Source organism: Mytilus edulis, chromosome 11, assembly GCF_963676685.1.
Source record: "Mytilus edulis chromosome 11, xbMytEdul2.2, whole genome shotgun sequence".
Lineage (NCBI taxonomy): Eukaryota > Metazoa > Mollusca > Bivalvia > Mytilida > Mytilidae > Mytilus > Mytilus edulis.
In genome coordinates, this window is record NC_092354.1 from 78,709,822 (window position 1) to 78,726,213 (window position 16,392).

The window sequence follows — 16,392 nt, forward strand, 5'->3', positions numbered from 1 at the left end:
ATATCAATTTTCGTTGATTCCGTGGGAAAAAGGCGAAACACGAAATACAAATGTTCTATAGGCTAGGAAGCTGACTTCGGCTAAACCACGAAATTGCAATGTTTACTGAATCTACGAAAATTGATACCCACGAAAATAAATGAATCCACAGTAAATAGTTTATTATAGTGTCATTATCCAATATCCAATATCATATACATTATAAAAAATCTATATTAGTCTGTATTGAGATGACAATAATGGAAACCCAACGTCACAAAAAAGGTCCAACTCTGATACATTCTTAATCTGCCTGTCCGTGGACCCAACATCACAAAAAAGGTCAAACTCTGCTACATTCTTAATCTGCCTGTCCGTGGACCCAACATCACAAAAAAGGTCGACCTCTGCTACATTCTTAATCTGCCTGTCCGTGGACCCAACATCACAAAAAAGGTCGACCTCTGCTACATTCTTAATCTGCCTGTCCGTGGACCCAACATCACAAAAAAGGTTGACCTCTGCTACATTCTTAATCTGCCTGTCCGTGGACCCAACATCACAAAAAAGGTCGAACTCTGATACATTCTTAATCTGCCTGTCCGTGGACCCAACATCACAAAAAAGGTCGAACTCTGATACATTCTTAATCTGCCTGTCCGTGGATTTTGCTGCTTCATTTATTTCAGAAATTTTCTTTTCTTGAATTGTTATGAACTAGGCCAATAGTTTCTCTGTTTGAAATGTTTCACAAATTTTGTCATTTCTAGGCCTTTTATAGCAGACTTATTTTTCTCATAGTGATTTGCCCTACTATAGACTATAATTCATTTGAACTATGACAGATAGTTGTCTTATTGGCAAACATATCAAATCTCTATTGTCCCCTGTGAAAAGCACAGCAGCAGACAGAAATACTGGACATTTGTCTGTTTGTCTAGCTCTTGTTAACACTCTGACATGTACAATTCTTGCCAGATTTTACATTTGTTTGTTTGTCCAGCTCTTGTTAACACTCTGACACGTACAATTCTTGCCAGATTTTACATTTGTCTGTTTGTCCAGCTCTTGTTAACACTCTGACATGTACAATTCTTGCCAGATTTTACATTTGTCTGTTTGTCCAGCTCTTGTTAACACTCTGACACGTACAATTCTTGCCACATTTTACATTTGTCTGTTTGTCCAGCTCTTGTTAACACTCTGACACGTACAATTCTTGTCAGATTTTACATTTGTCTGTTTGTCCAGCTCTTGTTAACACTCTGACTTGTACAATTCTTGTCAGATTTTACATTTGTCTGTTTGTCCAGCTCTTGTTAACACTCTGACATGAACAATTCTTGTCAGATTTTACATTTGTCTGTTTGTCCAGCTCTTGTTAACACTCTGACATGTACAATTCTTGCCAGATTTTACATTTGTCTGTTTGTCCAGCTCTTGTTAACACTCTGACATGTACAATTCTTGCCAGATTTTACATTTGTCTGTTTGTCCAGCTCTTGTTAACACTCTGACATGTACAATTCTTGCCAGATTTTACATTTGTCTGTTTGTCCAGCTCTTGTTAACACTCTGACTTGTACAATTCTTGCCAGATTTTACATTTGTCTGTTTGTCCAGCTCTTGTTAACACTCTGACATGTACAATTCTTGACAGATTTTACATTTGTCTGTTTGTCCAGCTCTTGTTAACACTCTGACACGTACAATTCTTGCCAGATTTTTATGAAAATTGTATCTTAAGTCTTTATTGGCAGGTTCAAAAATCAGTGCCAATCAATTATGTTTTCTGGTCTGTGCATCTGTTCTTTCCTTCGTCCGTTTGTACTTCGGTAAGTCTCCCTTCAGGTTAAAGTTTTTGGTCGTAGTTTTTTAGCTCACCTGACATGAAAGGTCAAGTGAGCTTTTCTCATCACTTGGCGTCCGTCGTCTGTAAACTTTTACAAAAATCTTCTCCTCTGAAACTACTAGGCCAAATTTAACCAAACTTGGCCACAATCATCATTGGGGTATCTAGTTTAAAAAAATTTGTGTCCGGTGACACGGCCAACCACCCAAGATGGCGGCCATGGCTAAAAATAGAACATAGGGGTAAAATGTAGATTTTGGCTTATTTCTCTGAAACCAAAGCTTTTAGAGCAAATCTGAAATGGGGTAAGATTGTTTATCAAGTGAAGATCTATCTGCCCTGAAATTTTCAGACAAATCGGACAACCTGTCGTTGGGTTGCTGCTCCCAAATTAGTAATTTTAAGGAAATTTTGCAGTTTTTGGTTATTATCTTGAATACTATTATAGATAGAGATAAACTGTAAGCAGCAATAATGTTCAGCAAACTAAGATCTACAAATAAGTCAACATGACCAAAGTTGTCAGTTGTCCCCTTAAGGAGTTATTGCCCTTTATCATGTTTTAACAATTTTCATAAATTTTTAGAAAATATTTTCCACTGTAATTACTAGGCCAAGTTCATTATAGATAGAGATAATTGTAGCAACAAGAATGTTCAGTAAAGTAAGCTCTACAAACACATCACAATCACCAAAACACAATTTTGTCATGAATTTATCTGTGTCCATTGTTTAATATGCACCAAGGTGAGTGACACAGGCTCTTGAGAGCCTCTAGTTATGAAGTTGAAATCCAATCAACTTGAAACTTAGTACACATGTTCCCTATGACATGATCTTTCTAATTGTAATGCCAAATTAGAGATTTTACTTCATTTTCATGGTATGCTGAACATAGAAAATGTTAGTGCTATGGGGCAGCCATGTACTATGGACACATTCTTGTTTTTAAAAATGCCCTTGGAAACATTCATTATATGGAAAATTTCATTGTTAGTGCTCAAATGTGTTCAATTCATACCAGTATTTTATGAAACTTATATCATAGATTTATATCAGCAATGTCAAGACATTTGTGTAAATGGCAACAACCAAACAAAATTAATTAATTAAAACATATATCTATTACAAAGAGATGTCATTGACACCAACCTGACAAAAAATTATTGGGCACCTATCTACTGTATAGATATATTTGTGACAGCAACCCAACATTAAATTAGAGGACATCTGTATGATGTATGAAGATGTCAATGACAACAAACCAACTACAAATAATCATTGAACATCATTTGCATGGAGATGTAAATGAAACCAACCGCACAACACAATGAAAAAATCTACCTATAGTATCGAGATGTCAAATCTACCTATAGTATATATAGTTTCCTTTCATAAAAAACATGCATGAAGGGAATAATATTATCATTTAAAGGCAATAACTCTTATAATTGGTCATTTAACGATTTTATGCCAAGTTTTATACCTAATTGCCCAACTTCATAAGCTTGTTCAGGTCATATTTTCTACTCCGAAAATTTTCTCTCTGTCTGGTATGGTTTTCAAGATGATAAACACAAAACGTGGAAATTGAAAAAAAAATCAGCGACAATGGGTCGTCCGATTTTTTTTCTGAAAATCCGGGTTTTAAATCAACAAGATAGACCTTGACCTGATTATGATGTCTACCCTTGTCCGATAGCTCTATCTGCTTTAGTTTCTGAGATATGTCAAACCTGCATTTTGATTGGTATAATCTCCGGATACAATTTCCCCTTTAAAAGATATCCTATTACAGCAGAGACATATATATGTCTCTGATTACAGTAACTCAACACTACAGAAAGAAAAAAAATGCATTTTAAAAAGATCAAGATTGTCTTCAACATGAGATAAATCTCTTAGTATGTATTTTTTATGAAAGCAACAACACAACAAAAATTCCAAAGAAACTAAGACTGATAAAAAACATATGTCTGACTCTGCAATTTCTGAGTCGGGTTTGACATGGCTAGCAGTTTTTCACAGTGGGTCTCCCGTCATCGAGATCACTAAGGCAGCTTATCACATCAAACCAAAGGTCTCTCGGTTTGCTTTCATGTCGATCCGGCCAGTGGGTCTCCCGTCGTCGATACCACTGAGGCATGCGCAGTTTATCACATAAAAACCCAGGGTCTCTCGCATTTTAGATGATCACAGAGGTAGTTTATCCCATCCCACCCAGGGCCTCCCGTCATCGACACCTCTGAGGCAGTTATTCGCATCAAACCCAGGATCTCCCGTCATCGAGACAAATAAGGCAGTTTATCACACCAAACCAAGAGGCTCCCGTCATCAAGACCACTCAGCCCACTGAAGCAGTTTATCACATCCAACCATGGATCTCTCGTCATCGATACCAATGATGCAGTTTATCACACCAAACCAAGAGGCTCCCGTCATCAGGACCACAGAGGCAGTTTATCACATCAAATCAAGAGGCTCCCGTCATCAAGACCACTGAAACAATTAATCACATCCAACCATGGATCTCCCGTAATCGATACCACTGGTTCAGTTTATCACATCAAAACACAGGGTTTTCCGTCATCGAGAGCACTCAGTCAACTTATCACATTAAAACACAGGGTTTCCCGTCATCGAGACCACTGAGTCAACTTATCACATTAAAACACAAGGTTTCCCGTCATCGAGACATAGGCGGATCCAGGGGGGGGGGGGGGCCTGGGGGGCCCGGGCCCCCCCTTTCATGGGAAAAATTTGGTTGATTATATAGGAAATCACTGAAGCATGACTGGAGCGGGCCCCCCCTTAGGTCAACCACAGGGCCCCCCCCTTATGAAAAGTTCTGGATCCGCCACTGCATCGAGACCATGCACTGAGACAAATCATCACATCAAACCAAGGATATCCCGCCAATCACCAAAAATTCTGCAATTATTCTTTTGTCGAGCTTGCGACTTAGAGAACTGTCGCAGAAAGCTCGACATAGGGATAGTGATCCGGCGGTAGCGGCGTTACGCAACTTATTTTAGAAAGTGTAAGACCTGGTTGCTTCATACTTTTTGTATAGATGCCTTATGTTATAAATTTTCCGTCTGTCATATGTCCACTGTCCTTGACCTCATTTTCATCGTTTGTTAAAAAAATGTGTAATGTTAATTTCTTTCGTTTTATTATGAGTATACTAGGATAACTATATTCAGTATGTGCGTACCTTGCAATGTCCTCATGCCTGTCAGACAGTTATCATCTGACCTCGACCTCATTTCATGACTCCGTGAACAAGGTTAAGTTTTCGTGGTTAAGTCTATATATTCGATATGATACTGTACTATAAGCAATAGGTCTACTATACAGTGCAAGTGGTGTATAATAGATAAAGGCAGATGTGGTGTGAGTGCCAATGAGACAACTCTCCATCCAAATAACAATTTAAAAAAGTAAACCATTATAGGTTAAAGTACGGCCTTCAACACGGAGCCTTGGCTCAATGTTGTAAGGTGTATATAATGATTGTAAGGTGTATATGTCCAACTGGCAGATGTCGTCTGACCTTGACATAATTTTCATGGTTTAGAGGTCAATGTTAAGTTTTGGTGTTTTAGTCTATTTTTCTTATACTATATGGCATATGCATTAGGTCAACTATATATATATATTGTGTATGGAAATATCTAATAATGAATATGTTATCAGTCTGGCAGGCTTCATTTTCACGGTTCATTGCTCAGTGTTAAGTTTTTGCCTTTTGGTCTGTTTTTCTTAAACTATATGCAATAGGTCAAGTGCATTTGTTGTATGGAAGGATTGTTAGGGTATATGTATGTCTTGCAGGTATCATTTGACATTGACCTCAGTTTAATGGTTCATTGGTCAATGTTAAGTTTCCATTGTTAAGTTTGTTCCTTAGAAACTATGAGCAATAGTCCAGCTATATTTGGTGGGTTGAATGATCGTAAAGTCTACATGTATTTCAAGTTTGATTTATCTAACCTTCACCTCATTTTCTTGAATCATATTACGTTTGTGTGATATTTGTAATGACGCTTTATGTTTCGGGCTATCAACATAAAATCAATGGTCAGTAAAGAAAGCGAGACATTTCAGCATGTACTCAAGTTTGAAGCAGGAAGCATTTTAGTCACACCATATATTTTTTTTATATAAAAAATGTATTTACAAAAAATACCCAACTTCAAGGTAAATTCGGAAAATGTGCTATGCCACAACAACCGACAACGGTGCAGCATTATGATAACATATATTGTGGTATATTCAGTGATGAGAAGACAATGAAATATTAATCAAACTTGACTCCTGGCTCTTCTCTTGAGATGTGTTCTTGTCGCTGATCATGGTCGTCTTATGAATTTTGTGATGATTTTGATGAAGTATCACTTTTTAATATAAGCTTATATTAATTCATATTGTGGCATATGTCATTGAGAAGGCAACCAAACATTAATTTAACCTTCCTCTAGATGTGGTGAATTAATTTTAGACTAACAACAATCTTAATTCAGCACCTATGCAATTTCTAAAAAAATGCACAAAATTCAACAATCCAGGCCCCATGCAATTGCATATCCATATCCTCTTTCGGTTTATTAACTTATTTATAAGTTAAGCTAAATGGATCGTAACGGGTATATATTGGAGAAAAAATAATTGCTTCCAGAATAGAAGTTAAAATATAGTTGGTTTTCATTGCGGGGAGAAAAAAGCTATAAAATGGGAGATAACCAAAAAATAAATAACATTCTTTGTAGAAAACATTTAAAATTAATGTCTTCTTTTCACATTATAAACGTCTGTAATTGTACAATTATGATAACTCATTGTGAATTGTCATGTTTGCAATCATCTTTTCAATGGACCTTGCTAAAACTATCAATTAATATGTTACATATGTTATAGTAAAGTACATAACATATGGGACATGTATGTGTAACGGTTGCTTTCTTCCTCCGTGATATTTTATCCTGGGGATAATTTGTCACAGGAATTTTTCCCCCAGACATGTCATTTTATAGGTAAATTGTATCCAGAGGAGTGAAATTCTATCTATCTTATGCGTTTATAATACCATGTAATACTATGCAATTGCATTGTATAATTATAAAAGCCGATTACAAGTACGTTGGCTGTTATTCCAATGGGGACCAACTGTTCCCCTCTGTTCTCAAATGTGTTGCTTACTCGCAAGCAGAGTATACATTTCTAGGCTTGCTCGATATGTGTGTGCTTGCAGTGCAGACTGTCGGTTCTCAAGGTTAGTTTGATATGTGAGAGTTGCAGACCGTTCAAAAGATCTCAAAATCACATTTCTCGGTTAGCCTGATATGTTCCCATGTAGACTACGTTTCTCGATTAGTTTAAAAGAGGGACGAAAGATAGCAAAGGGACAGTCAAACTCATAAATCTAAAATAAACTGACAACGCTATGGCCAAAAATGAAAAAGACAAACAGACAAACAATAGTACACATGACACAACATAGAAAACTAAAGAATAAACAACACGAACCCCACCAAAAACTAGGGGTGATCTCAGGTGCTCCGAAAGGGTACGCAGATTTTACTCCACATGTGGCGCCCGTCGTGTGGCTTATGTGATAACAAATCCGGTAAATAGTCTAATTCGGTAGGTCACATTCATGAAAGGGAAGGGGATTGTAGTTACGACGTAATGAACATATCCAATATCATTTGTGAAACGGTTATTCCATAACGGTCAACCAACTCGTGATGGCGTCCGTAAAATTTACGAAGGGATGATTTCAACTTCACCATTTGGAACTCTTGGTTTAATAGTTTCCTTGTGAGCAGCAACCCTCTATCAAGAAAATCATGATAGGAAATGCAAGCACGGGAATATCGTATCAATTGGGAGATATATACCCCGTATGCAGGTGCGGCTGGAATGTTGCTACTTAGAAATGGAAAGTTCACAATTGGAAATCTGAAATCATCTCTTTTATCGTAAAGCCGTTTTGTTTTCAACCGACTCTCATTGTCAATTTCTAGATGTAAGTCAAGAATCAAGATATGATGCAGACTTAACTGAATCTGTAGTATCCTTTATCTCCAGTTCGATGGGATAGATGCGTTCCACATAGTCACCCAATTTTGAATTATTTAGTGAAAAAACATCATCTATATAGCGGAAAGTAGAGTTAAAGTATATTGCTAACTTCTTTTCTTTCTTCCTAAGAAGTTCCTGCATGAAGTCAGACTCGTAATAATAAAGAAACAAGTCGGCAAATAGAGGGGCACAGTTTGTTCCCATTGGAATTCCAACAGTCTGTTGAAAAACACGTCCTCCGAACGTTACAAATATGTTGTAAATCAAGAAATCAAGCATCTTGGTAATATCAGTTTCGGAGAATTTTTTCTTTGAATCAGAGTGATCCTTTACAAAGTAGGATTTATCCCTCCCTAAGACAAGATACTTGTATCTACGTTGGCCATTCTTTTTTTATGAAGCAAAGCAATACCAACTCTTGTATCTACGTTGGCCATTCTTTTTTTATGAAGCAAAGCAATACCAACTCTTTCAATTTGTCTTTTATTTTGGAATGTGGAATAATTGTGTAAAGAGTAGAAAAGTCAAATGTTTTAATACTGTTACAAGATGAAAGAGAGTTAGATTGTATGTACTCTAAAAGATCTTTGGAATTTTTAAGTATCCACATCTGATTCACGCCACCTCTAGAATAGGCAGTTTCACAATAACTTCGAAGCCCGTCTTTGATTGCTGATAAAATATATGTTAATAATATAGAAAGAGGTTTCGTGGAGAACTTGGAAGACCCACCAATATACCGTTGTTTGTAAGGACACTTATGTACAGTTTAGGTATACAATACAGTGATGGAAGATCCAGTTCTTCATCTTTGGTTGAAATTCCAATGGAACCTAGAACAGACCTATGATTATCCAGGATTTCCTCTTTAGTAATGGCCATGAGGGTATATGTTGAGTTTCCAAGTGAATTGTCAATACCTAATTCGTTTATCAAGCAGTTAATGTAATGAGTTTTACACACAAAATCGATGTTGTTTGGGGCTTTATCTGCGGGGACAACAACATATTTGTCATGGAGTTAGGATATGTGTTTTTCAACATTTGGGTCTTTAAAGATTGACGTAGCACATTGATAGACTCATTCAGTTTCTTAATTCTGATTTGTATCAACGACCTCACTGCCTTAATCCATTCGGAAAGAGTGTCTACGTCTTCCTTCTCGCGCTTAGCCCATTGCCTGGCATGATCCTCTACTGAATCCATCACAATTATAAAGTTGTATTTCCAATTGATGGATTTAGGCTCACGATATTTCGGACCTTTCGATAACACATTTCGTAGAGAAGTGTTATTAACAATGTTGAGGTCACCGGTAATAACGTGGCCAGCAGGATTATATGTGAATTGGGAATTAGCACAAGTGCAATCAAGAGGTTTAGACTTGAAGTCGTCAATATCGAGATCTTGCAAAACGTGTTTGTAATTGAAAATTTTAGTTGCAATAGGTTTGGTATAGGTATAAGAAATGATTGGTACAGACTGGTCTTTGAAATAAGGAGGTATTTTCGATTGAACTAATTTATGATGAAGGATATTGCCTAAATTGACGCCATCGAGACCTTTGTTGGCAAAGGAAAGATTAAGGAAAGATCTTTTCTCTTTTTCAACTTTTCCAATGCAGACTGGCTTGAAAAGTCTGTGACTTGCAATATCCGAAATTATAGCTTCAAGTTTGTATTGGTTTGAATGAGGGTTTATAACAGTGGATTCCAAACATAAATTGAACAGAGAATGAAGTTTTGAAAGTGGTAATGAATAAAGTTTCGTACGAATGTGATGGCTTTTGTATAAATATAATGGCAGCAAGTCATTAATATAGAGACATTATGCAGAGAAGGTGATGTATAATGACGATGACCATGACTGCGTCTACGTCGAGGAGTCGAGTTGAAAATATTCATCACATTCACCGAGTTACACGTAGGACTAGATAGAATACCGATAATACCATCAATTTTAACATGTGGTGGACGTTGGCAGATATCCTCACTTACTTAACGGAGTACTTGTCGGGGTTACCTCGATATAATGTGAGTTTACAGACTGACATTTCCCAAGCAGAATACATTTATCGGTTAGTTTGATTTGTGTATTTGATAGATCTTGATACGTAGCTTTGACTCACCGGCTGTCAAATGCATACTGTTATTTCCAAAGTAGAGTACATTCATGAACAAATATATAAATATGACACCAATTTTGTCATTTTTATTCGAAATTAAAAAGAAGAAAGACTTAGAAGGTTGATGTACTGTTAACCAATTCTTTCAATAATATCTAAATGAAAATATTTGGTTTTACCAAATTCAAGTGTACGCCCGGGCGTTTTGACGTAAACATAGCTACGATCGTGGAGTACATTTCTCAGTGATTTTGACGTGTACGTGTTTGTGATACGTCCTTTGACTTACTGTCAAGCAGAGAACATTTCTCGGTTAGTGTGATGTGTACGTGTCTGTGATACTTCCTATGACTTACTGTCAAGCAGAGAACATTTCTTGGTTAGTGTGATGTGTATGTGTTTGTGATACGTTCCTTTGACTTACTGTCAAGCAGAGAACATTTCTCGGTTAGTGTGATGTGAACGTGTTTGTGATACATTCCTTTCACTTACTGTCAAGCAGAGATCATTTCTCGGTTAGTGTGATGTGTACGTGTCTGTGATACTTCCTTTGACTTACTGTCAAGCAGAGAACATTTCTCGGTTAGTGTGATGTGAACGTGTTTGTGATACGTTCCTTTGACTTACTGTCAAGCAGAGAACATTTCTCGGTTAGTGTGATGTGAACGTGTTTGTGATACAATCCTTTGACTTGCTGTCAAGCAGAGAACATTTCTCGGTTAGTGTGATGTGTACGTGTCTGTGATACGTTCCTTTGACTTACTGTCAAGCAGAGAACATTTCTCGGTTGGTGTGATGTGTATGTGTTTGTGATACGTTCCTTTGACTTACTGTCAAGCAGAGAACATTTCTCGGTTAGTGTGATGTGTAAATGTTTGTGATACGTTCCTTTGACCTATTGTCAAGCAGAGAACATTTTCTCGGTTAGTGTGATCTGTACGTGTTTGTGATACGTTCCTTTTCACTTACTGTCAAGCAGAGAACATTTCTCGGTTAGTGTGATGTGTACGTATTTGTGATACGTTCCTTTGACTTACTGTCAAGCAGAGAACATTTCTCGGTTAGTGTGATGTGTACGTGTTTGTGATACGTTCCTTTGACTTACTGTCAAGCAGAGAACATTTCTCGGTTAGTGTGATGTGTACGTGTTTGTGATACGTTCCTTTGACTTACTGTCAAGCAGAGAACATTTCTCGGTTAGTTTAATTTGTACGTGTCTGTAATACGTTCCTTTCACTTACTGTCAAGCAGAGAACATTTCTCAGTTAGTGTGATGTGTACGTGTTTGTGATACGTTCCTTTGACTCATTGTCAAGCAGAGAACATTTTTAGGTTAGTGTGATGTGTACGTGTTTGTGATACGTTCCTTTGACTTACTGTCAAGCAGAGAACATTTCTCGGTTAGTGTGATGTGTAAATGTTTGTGATACTTCCTTTGACTAACTGTCAAGCAGAGAACATGTTTAGGTTAGTTTGATGTGTACCTGTTTTTAGTACGTTACTTTGGCTCACTCTCAAGGAGAGTTCATTCCGGGTGATGCAGACTCAAGCGGAGCTATTTTAAACATATCGGTTAGTTTGATATGCGGGTATTTCTGAAACAACGTGTGCTCATTTGACTCACTCTCAAACAGAGCACAAATCTCTGGTTATCTCAATAGTTTCGTGTTGGCAGAATTCCACTTACCAAGAAGAGTAGCTGTTCTTTGTTAGCTCGATATATGTGATTGCAGACCACCCGTTACCAGGCAGGCCAGAGGAACTCTATTGGCAGATTGTAATTTTTTTTATTAATGTTTTTAAAAATGAATTCGTATTTATTGTTGACATAAATGAGAAAAATGTCCATGCACTAGTAGAAGTGAGCCACAAGAAGAAAGAATTGCCATATACTGATGTTGGCTATTTTTATGTCCCTATTTGGTCATATTGAACTTTTTAGTGTTTCGGTTTTAATACCAATGATGTATACATCCTTTGGCTTTCAAATATTCGACTTTGGGCGATCCTGATAAAGGTAATTCATAAATGCACGATTTTTTTTATTAGTTGTTAGTGGTTAATGCTTTTTCAACTGATGGTTTTACAGTTCGCTCAGGTTTGGGGAGTGTCCAGCTTATACATGTTTAACCCCACTGCATTCGGTATGTATTTGCCTGTCCCAGATTAAGAGCCTGTAATTCAGTGCTTGTCGTTTGTTGCTGTGTTACATATATGTTTTTCGTTCATAAAAAAAAGGCCGTTAGTTTTCTCGTTTGAATTGTTTTACATTTGTCATTTCGGGGCCTTTTATAGCTGACTATGCGGTATGGGCTTTGCTCATTGTTGAAGGCCATACAGTGACTTACGATGACTTATGTTTGTTTATTTCTGCATCATTTGGTCTCTTGTTCAGAGCTGCCCCATTGGCAATCATACCACATTTTATATAGGAACGCTTGAAGTTAAACAGTGTTGTATTCATTTTTTAAGATATCAAATTAGGTATAGCTGGAAGCAACTATATATATAGGCCTTAGATACTGAACAAAACCTTAAAATATCACATAAGAAGATGCAAGGCATATACAAAGGCCCAGACGTGACAAATTGTAATGTAATTCAAAAGAAAAACGACAAAGATCGGTAAAGATTACAATGTGAAAAGTTTACGCCTCTAATTACGGCAATAACTTCCCTGGCCTTTCACTGCAGTTTAACTAATTAAATGATCTTCATTCACGAATTATCAAGATTTCAAAAAAAAAAATCGTATCTCGCAACACCGTCATCACATTTTTTACAATAAAAAAAGAGAAAATTGCACATTCTGCAATTATTCGCTTCCACATAAACCTGCAGGATGTTTTTAATTGCTATCAACCTCTGATCATGTAGTGTCCTAGCTATGGAAAAATAGTTTGAGTTAATGAGTAGAGTGTAAATTCGTTCAACACATATATATTATGTAACTTTGTGTTGATTGTTGAGTTTTAAACGGATAACGGTAATTATACACGCACACATACGATAAGGCAAGTCGGCGGACGTTGCATGAACCGGCAGATTTTTTTACACGAAGAGACAAGCAGAGTCGGCGCGGGGCCACTAAGCTAATCTGCCCACTTTGCACCAGCCGTACGTACACCGTTAAAAGCCGAGGGTGGGAATCGAACCCACGTACGCCAACTCCGTTGTCTCTATTACTTTATATATTTATATTAAAAAAAAATGCGGGCCTCATAGATTTTTTGTTAAAAAAAGACATGCACACAAGAAAACAACGAACAACATATGATAAGACAACTTCAGATCGAGTCCGAGTTTAATTTTAAATATGACATATGGCTATATTTCATATAAGACTATTTCGTTTATCTTTTCTTCAAAATTATTGAGAGGTCGTTCATTTCTTGTTGGCCGTATTTTCATAAAACGTGATCAATTTGGTACCATTATAACTTCATGAGACTATTTTTTGTATTGTTCAAGTGCGGATCGAGGATATTGAAAAAAAAAGGGGGGGGATTCATCTTTTGAAGTGATGCTTGGAGAAAGTATATGCACTTAATATATATGTAGCTCCAAAAGGGGACCTGGACTACTCCAAAAATCCGCCTCTGATGTTTTTCGATAATATATAACCAGATGCTCCGCAGGGCACAGCTTTATACGACCGCAGAGGTTGAACCCTGAACGGTTGGGGCAAGTATTGACACAACATTCAAGCTGGATTCAGCTCTAAAGGAGTAGGGGTAATAAGGCCCTTATTTGGCCCAAAATTTACTGCAAATTTAAAAGTTATCATACATATTTTTAAATTACTGAAAAGTATCTCAGGTAGAAGGAATTCAGAAAAACAAAATAGTTTTGGACATTGAACAAGTTATCATGGCAACAAATCATACCTTAATTTGCATATTTTGTAAAATTTTGTGATTTTCCTTGTTTTTCATCAAATTTTAAAGTATATTTTCGATTGGAAAAGTATGTGCGCACCCAAGAAACAACTTTATATTTGGTGAGATTTTGTCAATAGTAATAATAAAGCTTCAGTTAAATTATTTTGTTGTTTCTTGGCTGCGCACGATGTTTCCACAACAGAAATAAAGATGGAAAACTGCATAAATTCTAAATTTTCATCGTTTTTGTGAAAACAGTACATATTATGACGTAATTGTGACGTCATCACATAAGAATCTTAATGTTTTTCATTTATATTTCTTGACCCTATGCAATTCTGAAGATTATGTGCCAATTTGAAAAAAGTTATCAAACATTTTATTTTCTTGGGCCAAAACCAGGCCTTAATGCCCCTACTCCTTTGGATTGTGATTAAATAGTTGACACAGCATAGGTTTCTGACACACAGAATGAATGTGGTCTAATGAACTTAATTTTTTTTTTTTGCCTTTGAGCAATTCACTATGCTGTTGGATATTAATCCTTTCAAAAAAATGTTTGAAGAAATTTTCTTCTTATTTATGAAATCTGAAATGAAAAAAATTGAACCCCCCCCCCCCCCAATTTTTTTTTCACACCCCCCTTTCCCTTATTCCAAAACTGATCTCAATTGAAATTTCTAATGGAGTTTGCAACAATAACTACTCATTTAAATACATATTAAAATGTAAAAAAGTGCTTGTTATCACTGAATGGTAAGATTGTTTTAATTTATCAGTTGGAAGTAAAAGTGAATGTACATTGTATATTGTATAAATCAATGACTACTATTCTGGACAAAGAAAGATAACTCCAATTGAAAATTTCTTGCAATTGCACAATATTGTGCAATTAGATATTTCTTGCTATTGCCCAATATTGTGCAATTGAAAATATTTCCTATTGCACAATACTGTGCAATTGAAAATCTCTTGCTATTGTGCAATACTGTGCAATTGAAAATTTCTTGCTGAATAATTTTGGATCCTGATTTGGACCAACTTGAAAACTAGGCCCATAATAAAAAATCTAGGTACATGTTTAGATTCAGCATATCAAGGAAGCCCAAGAATTCAATTTTTGTTGAAATCAAACTTAGTTTAATTTTGGACCCTTTGGACTTTAATGTAGACCAATTTGAAAACGGGACCAAAAATTGAAAAAATCTACATACACAGTTAGATTTGGCATATCAAAGAACCCTAATTATTCAATTTTTAATGAAATCAAACAAAGTTTAATTTTGGACCCCGATTTGGACCAACTTAAAAACTGGGCCAATAATAAAAAATCTAAGTACATTTTTAGATTCAGCATATCAAACAACCCCAAGGATTCAATTTTGTTAAAATCAAACCAAGTTTAATTTTGGACCCTTTGGACCTTAATGTAGACCAATTTGAAAACGGAACCAAAAATTAAGAATCTACATACAAAGTTAGATTTGGCATATCAAAGAACCCCAAATATTCAATTTTTGATGAAATGAAACAAAGTTTAATTTTGGACCCTTTGGGCCCCTTATTCCTAAACTGTTGGGACCAAAACTTCCAAAATCAATCCCAACCTTCCTTTTATGGTCATAAACCTTGTGTTTAAATTTCATTGATTTCTATTTACTAATACTACAGTTATTGTGCGAAAAACAATAATAATGCTTATTTGTGCCCTTTTTTGGCCCCTAATTCCTAAACTTGAAAAAAAAAACCTCCCTAAATCAATCTCAACCTTTCTTTTGTGGTCATAAACCTTGTGTCAAATTTCATAGATTTCTATATCTATTTACTTACAACTAAAGTTATAGTGCGAAAACCAAGAAAATGCTTATTTGTGCCCTTTTTGGCCCCTAATTCCTAAAATGTTGGGACCAAAACTTCCAAAATCAATCCCAACCTTTCTCTTGTGGTCATAAACCTTGCGCTAAAATGTCATAGATTTCTATTCACTTTTACTTAAGTTAGAGTGCGAAAACTAAAAGTATTCGGACGACGACGACGCCAACGTGATACCAATAAACGACCAAAAAATTTTCAATATATGTAGTATAACGTAACCAGATATCAATATTTAATTAGATTGTGAAAAGCACAACTTGAGCAAATTTTCCAAAACAGAAACATGTACTACTTCAACAAACAAATATAACAGGTGTTTTTTTTAATGGAAAAAGTAAAATGCCTGTATAGAGTCAGGAATATGACATTATTCGTTTGATGTGTTTGAGTTTTTGATTTTGCCATTTAATTTGGTACTTTCCAGTTTCCTCCGAGTTCAATATTTTTTTAATTTTACTTTTTTTTGCAAAAACTTGACAAATATTCTATTTTCAAGCAGGTGTTTTTCAAAATTAAACCAAAATTTCCTAAAAATATTAATAGAAAAAAAAATATTGGGAGATAATTTAACCCTTTCAAGAAGCCGGTCCGGTC